The 17,282-nt window shown below is 40.0% G+C and overlaps 2 protein-coding genes across 3 annotated transcripts in view; one reads left to right on the top strand and one right to left on the bottom strand.

The window, feature by feature from the left end:
- The window catches only part of LOC140713724 (thymosin beta-10), a 452,521-nt gene that overhangs the window by 396,429 nt on the left and 38,810 nt on the right, over positions 1-17,282 (bottom strand). The gene's annotated exons all lie outside the window — the stretch shown is intronic.
- fbxo10 (F-box protein 10) overlaps positions 11,729-17,282 on the top strand; it is a 115,804-nt gene continuing 110,250 nt past the window's right edge. Inside the window, exon 1 of the mRNA XM_073024100.1 lies at positions 11,729-11,895. The gene's annotated coding sequence lies outside the window, so the exon portion shown is untranslated. The remainder of the gene's footprint in view (positions 11,896-17,282) is intronic.

Below are 17,282 nucleotides of genomic sequence, written 5' to 3'. Positions count from 1 at the left end.
AAGGGCCAAATGGCCTATTCCTGCTCCTATTTTCTATGTTTTTATACCCCCATCGCCCATCCTTATTGATTGGTTAGTCCTCATCCAATCAGGCTTCTACCGTCCCACCTTGTTTATAATCAAATTCCAGTTCTTAGAGTGAGACCTTGGTCTTCGTTCAAATTATTTTCCTCTACTTTTTTTAATGGCTTTCAGTGGTACAAGTCTGTGAGTGGGTCTATCAGAAACCCACTACCACGAACTTACACCTCAACAAAGACAGCCACCGTCATAGAATTTTGTTTCTACTTTTAACCATTTGAAAACCACTTCGGAGAGGAGAGTCTCCACAAGGAAATAAGACGATGACGCACAATGTTCCTACAGAATGGCTTCCTTTGCCAGAGAGTCCCAAAAGCCATTGGTGCGGCAATGTTGTTTCAGTCAATCGCAAAGTCATTATGAATGCAGTGTTCTGCTACTGCCGATTTCTCTGCGTAGCCCGAACGGACACACCTCCTGTGTTCCTTGTAGTGGGTTTCCACCCTGCGATGATAGATACCCTCCACATTCACAGAGGATCTAGTAAGCGCCAGCCGTCCTGAGTCCCAGGTCATCTTTGACCCGCATCAGCTGTGATTCGAGTTTCCTTACGGGTTTCTGGATAGTATTAATCCGGTATTTCTTCAGGATCCTGGTGAATCTTCCAGAAACCGTGAAAATATAGGGAAGACAGACGATAGTGACAGTTTCCTCGTGGAGAGATTTCCTGGATTTTCCGTCAACCCTTTTAAGAGCCCGATTGATTTCCTTCACCTGTGTCCATTCTGTAGGAACATGGTGCGTAATTGCCTTATTTCCTCGAGGAGACTCGATCCAAAATAGTTTTCGCACAGTTAAAGTAGAAAAAAAACTATGATGGTGGCTGTCATTGTTGAAGTACAAGTCTGAGTGGGTTTCCGATAGACCCACTCACATGGACTTGTACCACTGAAAGTCATTGAAATAAAACTAGAGGAAAAGAATTTTAACAAAGTCTCACTCTAGGTAAGAACTGGAATTTGACTGTAAACAAGGTGGGACAGTGGAAAACTGATTGGATGAGGACTAGCCAATTGAGGATGGACAACGGGTTATAAATGCCACCAGACTAGACATGCCCAGCCATCAACCCTGATGAAGATGGCAGAGTTTGTCATCAAACCATCAGTTAAAATCAGTACCTGTGCTCCGCTGGAAGCCAGTGATAAATTTAATTACCATATGCGCTAGGAAAGCACGATCCATTTTTTACATTAAGGTTAATTGGCTACTGTATGCCATCAAGGCATGCAAAGAAACTTGGTCTCTTGGGCAAATCTGCACAACAGGAAGTATATCTAAATTGTTCAAGATTAGGTTAAGAGATTAGCAGTGGAAAGGGTGAGCAGCTTCAAGTTACTGGGTATCAACATATCAGAGGATCTATCCTGGGCCCAACACATTGACACAATCTTGCAGAAGGCATGAGTTTGAGGAGATTTGATGTTACCAAATATCTGCAAAGTTAAACCGTTGTGCTTAATGAAACTAATTTTCTAATATTGAATTATGTCATTATTTATTTGGAAAATTGGTTCATGTGCATAATATTTGGCAACTTAAGGGTGTGATGAGTAGCATCGCACATGAATCTTGTTTGTGCAGCATAAATTAGCATAACATCTCAACAGGTTAAATACTCTGGATTTATATCATCTGGAAGTTAGAACATAATTGTTGGAATTTTTCAATTCACTAAGTGTAACTGATAGATTGAATGGACAGAAACATTCCAATGGTTAGAACCAGGTGGAGCCAACATTTTTGAGCCTGGTCTTTGTATCAAATCAGAAAACTTCTGCAGACAAAATAGTGAAGGTTGGAATCACTCCAAATAGCAATTTATGTTAAGTGAAATGTAAATTAAATCTAGAGTTGACAGATAATGTTAACAAAGACATTATCAGGAAAAATGTGATCTTATATCAGTCATTATCTTGTTAAAAGCTAGATAAGGTCCAGAGAGTTATTCCAGTCTTTTGTTTCAACATTCTTGCATTATGACCATCACCCCCACAACTATCCTTGGTCCCTGCCATTAACTATTCCTAGATCTTACAACTGCCCTACCCAAAGTATTGTGTTTGACCCTGATAATTGTAAACTCTATCTTTCAGCTGAAATCCTTATTCATCTCTTTACTGTCATTAAATTTGGTTACTCCAGTGCTCTTAAGGAAGTTTTCCATCTACCTATCCTATGTAAACGTTTGTTCAACTAAACACATGTACATTGTATAAATTAACACCAATTCTTCATCATTTTACTGGCTTCCAGTGTGAAAATGCCTCAGTTTTAAGTGATCATCCTTACTTTTAATTCCACACCCCCACCCTCTGTTGCATCTTCTACAATATTACATGCAATCGACTTATTTGTGCTCCTCTATTTGTGGTCACTTGCACCTCCAAAATTGAATCTCTCCATCATTGATAGCTGCTTAGGACCTAAGTTTTGGAATTCTCTCATGGAACCTCCCCCTCTCTGTACTTCAATTCCTCCTTTAAGATGCTCAAAATATATTTTTGACCATGAATTTGTTTTATGCTTTGGTGTCTCTCTTACTGCCTACTGGGAGGTATTTTACTGCACTAAAGTGCAAATTATAGTAAAATAGCAACTAATCTAATAAATGATCAGAGATTAACAAATTACCAAGTCTGGGAATGAGAAGAGGAGTTTGCACTGTGACTGAACTGTCAACCTTGTGGGGCATTTGCTGAGCTGAATTGAAACTGTTCCCGTATTTAAAGCCTGAAGGGGTTCAGTCTATGTGATTTTTCTTTGGTTATCCCCATCAATCAAACCAATAGTATGAAATGTACAAAGTATTTAACAAACAAATCATTCCATTTGATGGTTCTTTATGCTTCCCTGGGCAAGACAGTAATAACATGTCAAAATTTGCATTAGTCTAGACATAGAACAGCAGGCTCTGCACTTTGTTTCGTTTGAATTATGTAAATCCCTTGGGCTTAGTTATCAAAAAGAGGAAAGAAGAAAATTGGAATTATAGAGATATACAACATAGAAACACGGCAAATTGTCCTAATTTATCCAGCCACCCAAGTTGCTTGGATAAGTTGTCCCCCATTTCTCTCCTTTCCTATTCACAAAACTATTCAAATGTCTTTTAAATGTGATTGTACTGTACTTACCTCCACTGTTTCCACTGACAGCTCATTCCATACACCCACCATCTACAGTGAAAAATTCAAATTAGTAACTCTAAGGTGATTTTATTAATCGTTCACTTGGTACACTTCTACAAGACGACCCCATTAATATCAAAGATATAAAACAAAGCAATAGTTTAAATATAGCTTGTATTCGTCATTTCATGTTGAATCATATTTTCTAACTAAAGCATAGGAAGTAGGAGCATGCTGTACAGTCTCCCAATCAAACGTACTTCACTGTCACTTTAACACTTTGTCTCAAGCCCATGTTGCTACCCAAAACCCCTTCGCTCTGATTCCCTCATTAACAAAAAATCTCAACCTAAAATATATTAAATGATGAGCAATCCCACACCAGTGGTTGCAGAATTTCAGAAGTTTACACTACATAAATAAGTTTCTCCTGGTCTCAGCTCTGAAGAATCAATACTTTATTCACAGACTGTGCCATTGTTCCAGAATCTCCAGATGGAGGAAAGTTTCTCAATGCCTATGCTCCTGATCCCTCTTAGAATTACAGTATGTGTGTCTGTAGAGGGAATAGTAAATATATTTAATCTAAAGGGTTAAATTTTTGCATGAATAAAGACATTGATGGGATTTATTCACTGTCTTCAGTAAATTAACAATTATTCCGAGAAGGACTGCAGAAAACAAGCAAGATGATGGTTGCAAGACAGGAGGGACAATGTAAATCACAAGCTCATTTCTACCTGATTGACTCGAAGCTGATAAAAATAATGTCTTTAAATTGGATGAAGATGTATAATGTTGCAACATGTCTGATCATGTTTAAATATGGCTTAAGACAGCAACAAGCTGCAATCTCATTGAGGTCGGAGCTCTGCTTTAACTTTTTTAGTGTTTTAGGGGTTGGTCAGGATGGTTTTAGGGATAGAGTGGGGAGTTAGGGTTTTAGCAACATGTATAGCATCAAACTCCCTGATAATGACATCTGCACAAGTGTATCTAGATGCAGGTCCTTACAAACCTTGTAAAGGAACTGGAGCTACAGCTGGATAACCTTTGGTTCTTAAGGGAAAATGAGGAGGTGATAGATAGGAGCTATCAGGAGGTAGACAACCCTAAGTTACAGGAGGAAGTTAAATGGGTGACTGTCAGAAAGATAGGGAATGGGCAGAAGGTGCAGAGTACCCCTGTGGCCATTCCCCTCAATAGCAAATATACCACTTTGGATATTGTTTGGGGGGATGGGGAGGGGGTATCTACCAGGGAAAGCTGCAGTGACTGGGCCTCTGACACAGAGTCTGGTGTTCAGAAGTGAAGGTGGGAGAAGTGAAATGCAGTAGTAACAGAGAATTCTATAGTTGGTGGAGCAGACAGAAGATTCTGTAAATGTGAAAGAGACGCCCGGATGGTATGTTGCCTTCCAGGTGCCAGGATCAGGGAATTCTCAGACGAGGTCTACAGTATGCTAAAGGTGGAAGGTGAGCAGACAAAAGATGTAGCTACTGCAAAACAACAAATTTCCTGACATACTGGTGATATTAATTCTGATTCTGATACCAACAACATAAATTGGAAAAGACATCAGGTCATGATGAGAGAATATAGGCAGTTTGGTAGAAAATGGAAAAGCAGGATCTCCAGGGTAGTAATCTCTGGATTGCTGCCTGTGCCACACACCAGTGAGGGTAAGGATAGGACAATTTGGCAGATGAATGCGTGGCTGAGGAATTGGTGCAGGGGACAAAGGTTTCAGATTTCTGGATCATTGGAATCTCTTCTGGGGAAGGTAAGGCCTGTGGAAGAAGAACTTGAACTTGAGGGGGACTGGTAACCTTCCTGGAAGCTTTGCTAGAGCTGATGAGGAAGGTTTAAACTAATAGTCAAGGGAATGGGACCTGGGGTGATCAGGCAGAGCATAGGGCTGTTGGTAAACAAATATTAGCAATGTGTACTTTAGAAAGGGATAAGAATTTAATTTCTGGTAATATGGGAACAAAATTGAAAAGGAGGATGAATACAGGACTGAAGGTGTTATATTTGATTGCACTCAGTATACAGACTAAAGATTACCTTTTATTGCAATTAGGGATTGGCAGGTAAGATTTTATGGGCATCATTGAGTTGTGGCAGAAAGATAATAGCTGGGAGCTTAATGTCAACAAAGTATTGAAAGGTTAGGCAGAGAGGGTGGGGTATCTCTGCTGGTAAAAAATGAAATCAAATCCTCAGGAAGAGGTGACATAGGATCAGATGTAGAATCCTTGTGGGAAGAGTTAAGGAACTAAGAGTGAAAACACCCTGGTGGGAGTTATGGTATATACAGGCCTCCAAACAGTAGTCAGAATGTGTGCTGGAAAACTCCCATTGTAATTCGTGAAAAAAAAAACAATGTTGCAATAGTCATGGGGATTTGAATATGCAGGTAAATTGGGAAAATAAAGTTGGTGCTGGCTCCAAAGGGAGGGAATTTGTAGAATGACTACGAGATGGCTTTTTAGAGTAGCTTGTGGTTTAGTCTGCTAGGAAATGGTAGTTCTGGATTGGGCTTTATGAAATGACCCAGATTCGATTCGAGAGCTAAAGGAACCCTTAAGAAGCAGTGATCATGATATGATAGAATTCACGTTCCAGGTTGAGAAGAAGAAGCAGCTAAAATCGGATGTGTCAGTATTACAGTGGAGTAAAGGGAATCACAGAGGCATGAGGGAGGAGCTGGCCAAAGTTGATTAGAAGAGGACACTAGCAGGGAAGATGGCAGAACAGCAATGGCTGGAGTTCCTGGGAGCAATTCAGAAGGTGCAGGATATATACATCTCAAAAAAGTATTCTATGAGAAGAATGAGGCAACCGTGGCTGACAAGGGAAGTTAAAGACAGCATAAAAGCAAAACCCAGGGTACATAGTATAGCAAAAAATAGTAGGAAACTAGTGGATTGAGAAGTTTTAACAACCAACAGAAAGCAACTAAAATGCAATAAGGAGAGAAAAGAGGAAATATGAAGGTAAGCTAGCTAATAATATAAAACAGGATGCCTAAAGCTTTTTAAAAGATATTTAAAGAGTAAAAAAGGGCAAGAGTGGATATCAGACCACTGGGAAATGACTCTGGAGAGGGAGTAATGGGGAACAAGGAACTCTTAAGTATTTTGCATCAGTCTTCACTGTGGAAGACACCAGCAGTATGATTTGAGAGTTTCGGGGTCAGTAGTGAGTGTATTACTAAGGAGAAGGTACTTGAGAAGCTCAAAGGTCTGAAGGTACCTGGACCAGATGGACTGCACCCAGCATTCTGAAAGAGGTAGCTAAGGAGATTGTAGGGGCATTAGTAGTGATCTTTCAAGAATCACTAGATTCTGGAATAGTTCCAGTGGACTGGAAAATTGCAATTCATTCCACCCTTTAAGAATGGAGGGAGGCGAAAGACAGGAAATTACAAGCGATTTAGCCTGATTTAAGTGGTTGGAAAGATGTTGGAGTCCTTTATTAAGGATGAGGTTTCAGGGTACTTGGAGTCACATGATAAAATAGGTGGAAGTCAGCTTGGTTTCCTTAAGGTGAAATCTTGCCTGACAACTCTTGGAATTCTTCGAAGAAATCACAGGCGGGATAGACAAAGGAGAGTCAGTGAATATTATTTCCTTAGATTTTCAGAAGGCCTTTGACAAGGTGCTACACATGCATGGAAAGAAGATTGCCAACTGGCAGGAGGCCTAAGTGTGGCAATAAAGGTAAAAGGGGCTTTTTATGATTGGCTGCCGGTGACCAGTGGTGTTCCACAAGGTTTGGTATTGGGACAACTTCTTTTCATGTGTATGTCAATGATTTGGATGATGAAATTGATGGCTATGTGGCCAAATTTGTGGGAGATACGAAGAGGGCTAGGTGGTATTGAGGAAGCAGGGAGTCTGCAGAAGGACTTAGGCAAATTGGGAGAATGGGCAAAGGTGTGGCAGATGGAATATAGTGTAGGGAATGCACTTCGGTAGAAGAAATAAAAGTGTATACTATTTTCTAAATGCAGAGAAAATTCAAAAATACAAGGTGCAAAGGGACTTGAGATGCCTTGTACAGGATTCCTTAAAGGTTAATTTGCAGGCTGAGCCAGTGGTGAGGAAGGCAAATGAGATGTTAGCATTCACTTTGAGAAGACTAGAATATAAAATTAAAGATGTAATGTTGAGGCTTTATAAAGCAATGATGAAGCCTCACTTGGAGTATTGTGAGCAGTTTTGGGCCCCTTAGAAAGGATGTGCCGACATTGCAGAGGGTTCAAAGGAGGTTCATGAAAATGATTCTGGATTAAAAGGCCTATCATATGAGGAGTGTTTGATGGCTCTGGGCATGTACTCACTGGAATTCAGAAGAATGGGGGGGGATCTCATTGAAACCTATCAAATGTTGAAAGGCCTTGATAGAGTGGATGTGGAGAGGATGTTTCCTATGGTGGGGGAGTCTAAGACCAGAGGACACAGACTCAGAATAGAGGATGTCCACTTAGAATGGGGATGAGAAGGAATTTCTTTAGCTAGAAGTGGTGAATCTGTGGAGTTTGTTGCCACATGTGGCTATGGAGACCAAGTTGTTGGGTATAGTTAAGGCATATGTTGATCAATTTTTTGATTTGCCAGGACATGAAGGGATACAGGGAGAAGGGAGATTGGATCTAAGAAGGAAATGAATCAGCAATGATGTAGTAGACCTGATGGGACAAATGGCCTAATTCTGCTCCTATGTCTGTGGTCTCATGGTCTTATAATTGCTCTTTCATAAGGCATCTCCCAGTCTCCACCCAGCTAACATGTGTCACCTGCCACTCGTTTCCAAATCATCACCTGCAGCCTATTTAAACCCAGCTGTCATCCACTGTCCTTGTTCACACATCAAACCAGCCAGCATCAACCAGTTGCTCCTAGCATTCAGTTACCTTGTTGCCTGTGGTGTTTAGTATCTGTTCTCACTTGTTTAGTGGCCTCTCATGGCTTGTTATTTTGCAGTTTGTTATTAAACTTATCATTCACCACTATATCTCCTCCACTGCCCTGCGTTTGGGTGAAGTCTCCTCTACATTTCCTGACACAACCCTAACATCTAACAATTTCTCAACATCTGGTGTCAGGTTAACCAATAGATAGAGCCTTATGTTATCCCTCAATCTTTTCTTGGTTAGCAAGGTTGTGCATGGTACATAACTAATCCAATGGGACCGTTTCCAAAATCAAAACTTGGAATGCACCTTCAGCCACTCTCTCTGGACTCCTAGGTTGAAACCATTGCATCTTTCTGCTTTTAGTTCACTTAACCTTCAGGTAATTTTCTTAATTATTATTAATTATTTGAAGTTCTTGTGCCTCTTTATATCCTTGTGTTCCCATAGTGTCCATTATAATTTTTTTGTACTTTATAGATAGATGGCAAGTATTTCCTTATTTCACAGTGTAATTTCAGTTGCCAGTCAAATTTGATCTCTCTTTACTTACACTTCTGTCATCCTTTACTGGTTTCCAAATCTCTCCTAATCCATAGGCTCACTCTCTGACATGAAGATTCTAGTTTTAAAATTATTAAAAATATTAAGGAGAGAGTTGTATTGCTGAATTTATTGTGATAATAATGAATGCTGAAGTCAATACATCTTAGAAAAATCTCATTCCTTCTTTGTTGTTGATCTTTAAATCATTTTCTTTATTTATGTTCTTAGAATGCTGGAAACCTTAAGCACAGGTCTAGGTAATTTGGCTTAAAGAAGCCAAGGAAAAAAAAATGCTATTTAGATTAATCCCACTTCACCCTTTGGAGACCAGTGGGTCACAACATCTCAAATGTTCACCCAACCATTTTTTAAATGTGATAGGATTTTTGGCTCTACTGCCCTTTCAAACTACCACAATTTTTATTCTTCCCTCCTGATAATTCTTTTACCAATTATCATAAATCGATATGCACCTTAGGTAATGACCTCCCTGCTACAGAATGTAGATTCTTCCTTTCTCTATGGCTCTTAGATTTGTACATATCAGTTAAATCTCCTCTTAGTCTCCTGTGTTTCAGAGAAAAGAATCGCAGTGTAATTTTTGTGATAATTGAAATTTTCCACCACTGGCAAGTTCCTTGTAAATGTACTTCTCTAAAGTTCAAAGTACACACAGTATATGTCACCATATACTACACTGAGATTCATTTTCTTACAGTCATTCACAGTAAATACAAATAAACACAATAGAATTGATGAACACACATGATGGACAAGCAAGCAACCAATGTGCAAAAGACTGTGAAAGTACAAAAAAAGGAAACAAAATAATAATAAATAAATAAATAATATTGAGAATTAGATGAAGAGTCCTTGAAAATGAGTTCATAGGTTGTGGGAACGGTTCATTGTTGGGGTGACTGAATTGAGAAAAGTTATCCCCTCCGGTTAAGAGCCTGATGGCCTGTTCCTGGCCTTGTGGTGGGTTCTGAGGGTCCTGTAGCTCCTTCCTGATAGCAGCAATGTCACAAATTGATTTTGTATTTTTGTATACTTGTTGATGACTCATCCATTTCCAGAAGCATGTTTGCTGTCTCTTATATCCAAAGTTAAATGTTTTTTTTAATATGCTTTTTAACTCAGCAGGTCAAGTAGCATTAGTGGAAAGGAAGGTTGCAGCTCATAAATCTTTCATTGGTGTTGACCTTCTGACCAGTTGAGCTTTTTCTGACTTTTCTCTTTGCTTCCACGCTTACATGTATCAGGCTTTAAGAACAGGAAGAGTGATAGTGCTGGACTCTAATGCCTGTCTATACTAAAGTCACTTGTCTGTATTAATTCCTTATTCCTCTATTCTTTACTCATTCAAAGACCCATCAAGTTGCTTCATAAATATTGCTACTGTTTCTGCCACCACAATCACTTCCTCTGTTGGCTCATTCCAGATTCTAACTACTCCTTGTGTGGAAATGTATCCCTCAGGTCCCCATTAAACCTTCCCCCTCTCACCTGAAATGTATGTCCTCTGGTTTTAGACGTCCTGACCATGGGAAACAGATACTGGCTACCTACTGTATCTATATATTCTATCATGCTCACTCCAGTGCAAGCAGATGTTGCATATCCAATCTCTCCTGATAACTCAAACCATCCAATCCCAGCAACTTCTTTTCTGCTCATTCTTTAGCGTAATTCTGCCCTTCCTTCCTTTAGGGTGGTGATCACCACTGAACACAGCTGTGGTCTAACCAACATTTTATTCAATTGTAGCATGACATCCCAAATCTTTTACTTAGTGACTAGCCAATTGAAGCGGGCATCCCTTCTTCACCACGCTGCATTCCTGTGTTCCCATTTTCAGGGATCTATATGCATATACCTCCAAGGTCTCTGTTCAACAACACCCCCCAGGGCCTCGCCACTCACTGTGTATGCCCTGACCTGGTCTAACTCCCCAAAATGCATCACTTTGCACTTGTCTGAGAAATTCCCTGCACTGCATCACCAACTTAATTAATATACTGTTGTAACCATAAATAACATTCTTCACCTTAACTTTCCCATTAATTTTGCTGTCATATGCAATTTACCAACTAGGAAAATCCTGAGTGAAACCAGAATTTGAAGAGCTATAAATGTATTGCATGAAGGAGGATGAGAAGAAAATGTCCTGTCATTGAACCTACCATTCTAGAAATGAACAGAGCATATTTACCTACAATAAGTATCCCAAAATTTGTTCCTCCACTCTTTTATTAATTATTTAGTTGAAATTAAGGGAGTTGTACTCTGGCAAACACTTTCTATTATGAGAGCTTCTTTTGAAGCTGTCTACAACAGCAGTAGGTGGAGCTCCAAGTAATACAGCAAGTTGGGAGTTTGAGGAGATTTGGTATGTTACCAAAGGCTCTAGCAAACTTCTACAGGTGTACGTGGAGAGCATGCTGACTGGGCATCACCGTCTAGTGTGCCACAAGATTACAAAATTCATGTCAATGATTATAAACCTGCTTCTGAAATCAATTAAATTTCAGTTATAATATACAGTAAGATAATTAATTATACCCTATGCTACTTGCATAACTTTGCATGAAATGATGCATAATTAATACTTTGAAACACGCCAGGTCGTGGAATACATTGCTGCGTCCAGTTACATAATCTCCAATTTAACAACATTTGTAACTTTGTTTTGCTGGGGATTTTCAATCTTATAATTTTCGGCTTCCACTTAGGATAAGGCTAAAGGAACTTCTGAATCTATTAATATTCTTGGGAAAAAGTTCACTATACATTGGAACATTATTTACTTGGGAAATATGTCTATACTATTTTCATTATTTGAATTAAAATGCCTTTGTATTGGTCTTCATTCCCCCTTGTGACGGACTTGCAGTATGCATTACATTCCGTTTTGCTTCCAGCGAATTTATCGGAAGGTTACGCTATCGCGAACTGCTTTCCCAGGCGAGCATCTTTCCTCCCTGACGACGGTGCGGTTGCTACGTGACGTAAGCCCAGGCCCGGCCCGGGGACGGGGACGGGGACGCCTGGCGGCGCGGCGGCCGTACTGCTGGCTGGAGCTTAGGCCGTTGCTAAGCTGTTTTCCGGCTCGATGAAGCGGCGGGACGCGCTCGTCTTGGCCAGGCCCCCGGCGCCGGAGAGTGAAACTCGGCGGACTCGAGCTGTCTTTCAGCAGCGCTGAAGATACAGAGGGTAAGCGGTAAAGTTGTTCCCTTCCCCGAGGAGTGCCCTCGGCTCTCTCCCATCCAGGGCGCCCTGACTCCCGCACGTACTTCAAAGTGATGCAAATATACTCGGGCTTTTCAGAATCCTTCTTTTGGGAAATGGAGGTGTTTGAATAATTAAACCCAAATTGCAATGCGCGCATTTTCTGCTCTTTTTCCTATTTATGACAGTTTTCACAGACGGAATGGCAGATCGCTGGGTCCGTTTTGTTTCTGGCTATTCCCACTTTCGTCTCAGTCCCCGAGACTCTGTAAATGTTCTCCCTCAAAAATATTTCCAGTTCGCTGTTGCTCTAACTGCCCCGTCGGTACAATATTTCAGATCGCAACTTGGTGTGTTTTCCTGGGATCCCTCCAGTATCAGTTTTAATCCGCCTCCTCTTCTGTTATAGCAAACACGTTCTCCTTATTTATTAAGGTAAATCCTTTTATTACTTGAACCACTTTGTATAATATCATCTCATAACTTGTTATCTCAGTTTCTTCACTCTTACAGGAGTGATGCCCATTTGAGGCATGGACAACCTTGCTAGACTCTAGATTCCATACTGTTCCACAATTTAACGCCGTATTCTAGGTTAGACCCTAATAGTGTTTCACAATGTTCGATCAGCCGTCGACTTTTCCTTTTAAAAAAAAGTCTGGGTAGAAAATTTGTTTGTAGTAATACGTTAATTTTTTTCTGTTTTGTATTGGGAATATTAATTTATATTGTCCAAATACTTATAGTGGTAATTCTGTTAGGTAGTTTGAAAAGGGAGCAGGTAGGACCTTCACAAATTGAGAACTTTTAAACACCTTGTCATCTCAATAATAAGTTATTGGTCAATTTATGAATCCCCAGTGTAAAAGATTGATTGTGATAGCAATAATGGTTGCAATTAGTTGCAGTAGTTGTGACTTGGTAGAGTGATACCATGTAGCTTACAGTGCAAGCTTCCCATGATCATTTAGATAGCTAATGTATCTGTCGTCTCCATTTGACTATAGCATTAAAGGTAAACAGCAATGCAATCTAGCACTGTCCTGATTTGAATAATTTACTGTATCACTTTACTGCTTGTTTGTGGATGATATGGCCAATTATTCTTGCAATAGAACACACACAAAATGCTGGAGGAACTCAGCAGGTCAGGCAGCATCTGTGGAAATGAATAAACAGTTGACATTTCGGGCTGAGACCCTTCTTCAGGACTCCTTGCAACAAAGCCTTGTTTGTGCTTCTGTCTAAGAGAAGGCGAAGGCATGGCTGAATAAGAATGATAGCTGTAAACGTGGAACTGCGAGAGAGGAAGGAACTTAGCGAATTACAGTTGTCAGGATAGTGGTACTGAGCAGTTGGCGGAGATGCAGGTGGACAAGTCTCTGCCACTTGGCAGATGTTATCCAACAATTTAAAATAAGTGTCCAGTGTGGTGTTTGTTTTGTATTCGGAGAAGGTTCCAAGCTTGTGAAATAGAAAATGTAACTTCTTTCCTAAGCATGGAGGGAGACGTAGCTTGAAACTACAATCTAGTCAGCTTATTGTCTGTCATTGGGGGCATGTTATGAGCTATTAATAAAGATAGGGGACTTAGGAAGAATTCAAGCTAGTCAAGCAGTTTATTGAATTTTTTGAGGTAATATTTTGTGTGGATTAAAAGCAACAATTAATATGTTGTATTTGCATTTCTAGAAGGCATTTGGAAGTAGCTCATGGTGTAAGAGTTAACTTTGAAATGAAAGCAGAAAATGCCAAAACACTACGCAAGTAAGACAAATCTGCAGATGCTGGAAATTCAAACAACACACACAAAATGCTGGTGGAACACAGCAGGCCAGGCAGCATCTATAAGGAGAAGCACTGTCGACGTTTCAGCCTGAGACCCTTCGTTCCACCAGCATTTTGTGTGTGTTGCAAGTAAGACAATATCTGTGGAAATTTAAATAGTTAATGTTTCAGGCATAGAACTCTTCAGGTCTGAGAAAGAGTGAGAGAAATTAATCAAGCTAATAAAGAGTTTGGGGAAGGGCAGTGGTGGAATAAAAGGAATTTCTCAGGTCCTGCAAAATAATGCAGCCATTGAAGGGCAGTTAAGCTTTATCTGTATAATGTGTTGCAAATCTCTGTGTAATATTGAGCATAGATATATAGCTTGACTTGCAAGGAAATGAAATTTAAAAATGGTGGGAGAAAGAGGATGGCAAGTGGAAATGGCCAATCCTGATGCAAGTAGAAAAAGAAGACTGAGTTTTCTGAAGTTGGAGAGTCTGATAGTGAGTTCTGCAGGCCCAGTAAAATAATGAAATGTTGTCCATGATTTTGCATTGGGCTTTGTTTTAACAGTGCAGAAAGCCATTGAGTAAGAGGTCAGAGTGGACTGTGGAATTAATGTGTTTTAGTCCAGCAGTTGAAACCTTGGTGCTCCACAAGGTTATCTTTTTCCTAATCTGTGCTTGATTTCTTCAATGTAGTGGAAGTTAAATTGTGAACTTCCGAATGTAGCGGAAGATACATTGGGAAATCCATTGGACTGGATTGGAAGAAGAGCAAGTGAACTTCTGCCTTATCTGGAAAGATGGTTGATTCCCTGGGTGGTGTGACAGGAAGAGGAAAGGTTGAGTGTTGCACTTTCTCCCTTTCCTCAGGAATGATGAAGGGTTCGAGACTGCCTCACATGCGGAGTTTTGAGAGCACTTTTTCGTTTCATTTCAGAGTTCCAGTATTTGCAGTTTTAATTTAATTTGTGTTAACGTTATTGGTGCGGGTAAAAGACTAACTGGCAACAGGAAAGTAGGCACAAATGGTTTGTCGGTTGGCAAGGTGTATCAAGTGTTATGCCGCAGGAATTGGTGTTGGGCCTCAACTTTTAAGACAAAAGCGGTAATGTTTGTTAGTAGCACAGAAGTATAGGAAAGTAAATTTTGAACTGGACATTAAATTGGCCACAAAGATACAGCTAGGATAAGTGAGTAGGCGCAGAATTGGTAAGGATTATAATGTGGGAAAATGTGAAATCATCCCTTTTGACAGAATTTCAGAAAATAATTATCTAAATAGTGAGAGATTGTCGAGTTCTAAAATGCAGAGGCGTCTCGTTATTCATGCTGATTCATGGAAAGAATAATTATAAAAGCTGAAAGAATAATATCATTTATCGAGAAGGGAATTGAATACAAAAGTAGCAAGATAGGGCTTTGGTGGCACCTCATCCAACATACTCCAAGGAAGAATTTGAATTGTTGGAAACAGTTCAGTAAAGATATACTACACTGATAGATAGAATGGGTAGTTTATCTTGTGAGGGAAAGTTGAGAGGCTTTGCGTGAATTTAGAAGATTCCGTGGTGATTAAAAATAACAGGATCAATGTAGAGAGGATTTGTTTTAAAAATAAGGCACCACCCATTTAAGACAGGTGAAGCAAAATTCTTATTTGGGACTTTATCTTGAAATTCTCTTCCTCAAAGAGCCATGGAAACAAAGTCATCAATTATTTTTAAGGCAAATGTCAAGAGATACTTAACAAACAAGGGGCAATGATATGTTCTTATCAGAAGTTGTGCTGATAGAGTTAGATGAAGTTGGGGGAAAGGTGATCCATTTGAAGCATGTACAAGCTATTGTAAACTTGGCAGCAAATGATATGAATTACCTTCTGCAATAAGGTGGCTAATTACATTGTCTTAATTGAGTCAATGTGCACCCATGCTAACTGTCCCATTGGGCCAGGAGGCAAGTGAAATTAGAATCAGCAAATACAATGTGCAATCATGGTTGTGTTTACCTCAGTAATATTGGGTGACCTCATTTACTTTTTAAACTAATCCTCTTAATTTCAGCAGCTATTGAAATAAATATCAAAATTGCTGTTTAAAATGACCTGCATGAGCCAAACCTCTTCAGCTTTCCAGAGCAAACCCCACGTAATCTTCCAGTTTCTGCCCTATATCTTGCCATGCCCACTTTGAGATGATCATATCCATGATGGTTTTGTCTTCGCTCAAACCCATCTTCCATCTGCTACAATCCATTTTTTGTTTTTCTGTTTTCACACCGCCTGGACCATGCCATCCTTTTACAGCTACCATTGGGCAGTGGTTACAGGAGCCTGAAGTCCCACATTACCATGGTAAAGAATGGCTATTTTTCTACCATTCAGACTTTTAACATTCAGGCACAACAGATCTCCAACATTAGGAACACTGCACTAAAATGAATCTTTTGTGTTCTAATTGCATTTACATATTAAAATTCTGTATAATTTATGTTTTTTTATTTGCGAATGCTGCTCATATGATGATCTATGCGCTTGTGATGCTGCTGTAGGTAAGTTTTTCATTGCACCTGTGCATACATGTACTTGTGCATATGACAATGAACTCGACTTTCAATTTCAATTCTGCCTATTATTTTTCTCTAATCAGGTTTCATCCCTCCCACAGGATTCAGAATTGCAAATAACATTTGATATGAGTGTTCTTGATTTGTCAAGCAACCTTCAGTATGGTTCATCTTTACTGCTTCTCCTATCCTGCTATCTTGGGTTGCCCTTGCATATTCCACTTTAACCTATTCATTAACCAGCAAATTGCCAACAACTGCTTTTTACCCATTAGTGTTAATGTTATATTATCCACTGTAACATTACCACCAGTGTTGTTTCAGATTTCCCCACCTTCCTCAGCTGGTGGGGGGGGGGGAACCGCAGTCCGTGCGGATGGAAAGTAACATCTCCTCCTGGCTGACAATCAACAGTGGCACACCTCAAGGTCACGTGTTTAGCCCACTGCTCTACTCTCTACACCCACAACTGTATGGCTAGGGACACCACAAAGGCCATCTTGAAATTTGTTGATGACACAACTACTTTTGGCAGAATTTCAGGTGGTGACGAGGTGGTGTACAGGAGCAAGATAGGTCAGCTGGTTGAGTGGTATTGCAGTAACAACCTTGTACTTGATGTCAGTAAGACCAAGGAATTGTTGTGGATGTCAGGAAGAAGTTGAGGGAACACACACCAGTCCTCACAGAGGGATGAGAAGTGGAAAGGGTGAGCAATTTCAAGTTTCTGGGTGTTAACATCTCTGATGGTCTATCCTGGACCCAGCATATTGAAACATTTACAAAGAAGGTACAACAGTGACTATATTTCATTAGGGGTTTGAGGAGATTTGGTGTGTCACTGAATTTCTACTGATGTAGAGAGCATTCTAGCTGGTTGCATCAGCATCTAGTATGGAGGGGTCATTATACAGAATCAGATAAAAAGCTGCAGGGAGTTGTAAACTCAGCCAGCTCCATCATGGGCACTAGCCTCCCCAGCATCCAGGACACTTTCAAAAGGCGATGCCTCAAAAAGGCAGCATCCATTAC

Source organism: Hemitrygon akajei, chromosome 2, assembly GCF_048418815.1.
Source record: "Hemitrygon akajei chromosome 2, sHemAka1.3, whole genome shotgun sequence".
Taxonomy (NCBI): domain Eukaryota; kingdom Metazoa; phylum Chordata; class Chondrichthyes; order Myliobatiformes; family Dasyatidae; genus Hemitrygon; species Hemitrygon akajei.
This window is presented reverse-complemented; position numbering and strand designations above follow the sequence as displayed.